This window comes from Apaloderma vittatum, unplaced genomic scaffold (assembly GCF_000703405.1).
Source record: "Apaloderma vittatum isolate BGI_N311 unplaced genomic scaffold, ASM70340v1 scaffold25928, whole genome shotgun sequence".
NCBI classification, from domain to species: Eukaryota; Metazoa; Chordata; class Aves; order Trogoniformes; family Trogonidae; genus Apaloderma; species Apaloderma vittatum.
Window position 1 is genome coordinate 704 of NW_009731637.1, and position 4186 is coordinate 4889.

The following is a 4186-nucleotide window of genomic DNA, read 5'->3' on the forward strand; positions in this document are numbered from 1 at the left end:
TCCAGCCTGGGTGAGGTGGGAGATGATGCCAGCGGCTTGCAGACTTCGAGGATTGAGGAGTTTTTGTGTATCCCATGGTAAATCGTGTCAGGAATGAAGGTGGGGGAGTCCAAAATCAATAAACTGGGGAAGCCAATGTCAGGGTCACATGGCAGCACTGCCAGAAACCAGCAATGCTAAATGCTTAAATCCTTCCTTCCACCGCCTTGGGACCTTCTCTGCTTCAAAGAGAGCCCTTGGAGGCCAGGGAACCACTGACTACTTTTTTACATATATATATTTACTATTTTTTTTTAGCAAAAGTCAGTCCATCACAAAGGTTGTGGCAGAACAATGTCCACCCCACGACCTTGACCTGTGGGAGCCTGATGGGACTGGGCGCAAACCCACCCCCCCCAGCACGCTCGCTATCTTTCCATCAAACGCTGCTGCACACAGGCAGCTTCAGCCCATCCTGCGTGCGAAACCAGGCTTGAGTTGCTTCCCCTGACGTCCTCCCCGAATCCTGTGAGGATTCTGCATCCCGACTCATCCATCCCTGGTTCACATCAGCCGGGAAGTCTCCAGCCAGGCTGCCAGCCGGCACGCGAGCCCCGGGGCTCTGCCGGGAAGCGCCTCGCTTCCAGGGAGGGGGATGGATTTTCGATTTGGGAAGGGGGGGACAGGATGAGGAGGGAGAGCACCCAAGCGATGTGGAAATCTTGCCATAAGGCATGGGAAGAAAGGAGCGGTGCCAAACCCATGGGCTCCTCTCCAGCTCTTCAAAGCGAGCATGCCAGTCGTTAGAGAGAGGAGAGAAGAAGGCGGTGAGCTGCAGCTTCCCAGGAGGTGGGGAAAGGCGAGGGGAGGAATATTATATGAAGGAAGGGGAGCCGATGGACTGAAGTCTCCTGAATGAAGGGAAAGGAAGGAAACAAACATGAGCAGGAAGGCGTAGAAGTTATTTCAAGGGAGAATTTTCAGAATCATTGAGATGTATGATCACTGACCAAAAGGAAAGGAAAAATTCCTTAGTCTGAGAGAGGAACTGCTCTTATTTAGGGCTTTTATTTCATATTTTGCTAGTGCTAGGTGACCGGGAGAAGGGTAAGGGGAGCAGCAGTGTTTTCTTTGCCAACAAACCCTAGCCAAGCCCAATATGTGTTGTTAAAGCCTATGGCTTACATTAGAAAAGACTTTAATATTGTGCTACAGCTTCTAAGTGCATTTTGATGATGATGATTATTTTCAACTATGCAAATGGCATGAAATACGGGCAGGGTATTGAAAAAAAGAGGTCATTTGGCTCCAAGAAGAACATCCACCAGTGCTGCTGAGCCCTTGCCAGAGGCACGGCTGATGCTCTCCTCTTTGCCCCCATAACACGCTACCCCCCGTGGCTTTGGCATCCTACACCATGGCTGCTGCAATATTCCTCGTTCCTTTAACGATTATGAGGGTTGCATAAGCAGGACCGGATGCAGATTTGCTGTTTTCTTCTCTCCTGGCTTCAGCTCTAGCAGAGAGCGAATTGTAGTGTGTTCAAAAACCTCTGAGTTCCTCCAAACCAAGCCCCATCCCTGTGATCTGGTTGAGGCCTCCCCACAGCGGTTGCTGCTAGAAAATTGACTTCTCCCCACGGGGTCCATGCGGCTGGAGTCAGGGAGGTGCTCTGCTCCGGGTGAGAAAGCTGAGGTCCTGGAGTGAGGAAATGTGATTTTGGGGGCTGGTGGGTAGGAGGTGGGTCCCGGCGCTGCCTGCCCACAGTGCACCAGGGAGGGAAGATGGTCCCTGGGAATATCCCTGGAGGATACAAGGGGAGCAAAGAACGCTCATGGCAGGGAAAAGACCAGGACAGGACCATGATCTATCTGCAGGCCAAGGACAGGATAGCCGGGACCTCTTGGAGGCTCCCAACATCAGTGGTGAGGTGTTTGCCCCCAGCCCCATCTTCTGCTCAGCTCGGGACCGGCGATGCCTCCAGCCACCTCCCTTCCCGCGAACTGCCTGGCCTCCTCCCCCTTTCAGCCTTTTTTCCCCCTCTTCTAGACAAAATAACAAGCTCGCTCAATTCATGGGACTGCTCCCTTCTTTTTCAGACTTGCCTAGGCTCTTTCATCGTGCCCATAAAAAAAGTACATGTATCACACGTTGGCCGGGGAGAGCGGAAACCCTTAAACATCTAAGAGGCGAGAGCGACGCGCTGTGTTTTTTCGAGGCCGAGCTTGGCTCCCTGATGCCCTGTTAGGTCAAATGTCTTGCTCTGAAGAAGGAGGGAGGGGACTTATTAAAAACCTTTCATATTTCTTCTTTTTTAAGGTGCTGTTTCAGCAGGCCGGAGGCCGAGGCGTGAGCGGGGCTGCCGAGGGGGAAGGGCACGGAGCCGGTGGCGTGCAAACAGATTGTGCAATATTTGCCTTGCACAGAGCTCCCATTGTAAAGCCTGGGAGTTCTGCTTTCAATAATTCCCCTGCCATAATGCCCCATTGATGGCAAGAGAAAGGCAGTATTGAGGGCTGATGGGGCTCCGGCCCCAGGAAGGGTTAAAAAATAAAGAAAAGGGGGAGAGTAAAAAAAAAAAAAAGGAAAAAAGATTTGAGGCTTAGTTTTAACTTTGCTGTGTGGCCCTCATGGCAGATCGCAAGAGCTGAGAAATATGCGGAGCCTGTTTGCATAACCCCGTTTGCTGCAAGCGCTTTTGGAGCCAAAATGCAAGTGCGGCCAGAGCCGAGGGGCTGTGGGGAGAAAAAAGCAGGAAGGGCTGTGATTATTTTCATTCTTGCCCCCAGGCCATATAAAATTAATAACAAAAAAAAAAGAAAAAAAATAATATTCAAATATTTGGTTAGAGAACCAGCTGAGCAAATGCGAGGAGCTGTGCCAGCTGCAGGGACATGCAGCGACCTGGCCAATGCACTGGTCGGGGTTTGCTGCCTCACAGCTCGTGCTGCCAGGCTAAAAAGCACCAAAAAGATGCATATTGGCCTTTGGCTCATGGCTTTACCCTGGCTGCTGCGTGATTTTTCAGCGTGGGGAGCTTGGTCCCAGCCGGGAAGTGCCCGCAGGTGTGTGGAAGTGCTGGGCTGAGGCGTGGGCGGGTGATGCTCTGGGTTGGGGAAGCTCACTTGGGGTGCGGGTGCTCACAGAGCCACTGCTGGTCCCACAGCCAGCACCCAGCTCACCCGGTGGGGCTTCCCATCGCCTTGAACTGGTAAAACCACCGCAGATAAGGCTGGGAGGGAGATTCAGTACCTTTTGTGGTAGCAGCTGATGTGGCGGGGAGGAGCGGGGCTGTCCTCGCCCGGGCAGGTGCAGGACGTAAGCAGGCAGGGCTCAACGCCTGGCTCAGCATCCACAGCCGAGCCAGCTGCCAGGGGAAACCTCTCGGTTGTGCAACGTGCTGGAGCTCTCCAAGGAAGCTCCTGGCTCTTGAGACATCTTTAAGCAAGGCTGGACGAGTGACTGCCTTGAATTAAGAGCAGCTGGGATTGGGGGGGTGGCTGCAGGCCCTGAGCAATTTTTCTGTCCCTAGACCTTATGATTCATTAATCACCCTCAGAGCATCCGTGCAGATGGCTTAAATCGTCCTGACCCCGAAAATCCAGAGCTGTCATTTCTTCCTCTTCCTTCTCCTCCCTCCAGCCGCTCCCACCTCCTGCCTCCCCATCAGACAATTTCAAGGGGGCTGAAATTGCTCCCCATTCATCCTGGGTCCCATTGCACCCCCTTTCTCCTGGAATCTAGAACAGTTTCCCTGTGCACTTTGCGTGTTGTCACCTTTTTATCATTTCTTGGAGGAGAACCTCAGCTGTGCATCCCCCTGAGAGGTGTCTGTGTGCTTCTGGGACCCAGCCAGCTGTCCCTGAACCTTCAGAGCAGGGTCACTGCCAACAAATTCACTATTCACCCTTTGGCTCTTGGAAAAGCTCCCTGAGCTGAGTTAACCCCACTGTTTCCTCCACAGACCTGGGGCCAGCTTGGACCCACCACTGATTTCTCTGAGCGGCTGCCCTGGCCGGGCACAGAAGGTCCCTTCTCTGTGCTGCCATGTGTCTCTGTTGTTGGCTCCTTCTCTCCTTTCAAGCCTCTAAGCTCCAGCCACTGACAACAAATTAAATTCAGGGCGACTCTCCCAGCCTGTGCCTCCACTGCTGAAGGCGTGAGCAGGGTGTTACCCACCATGTGGCTGCAGGAGATGCTGCAGCAG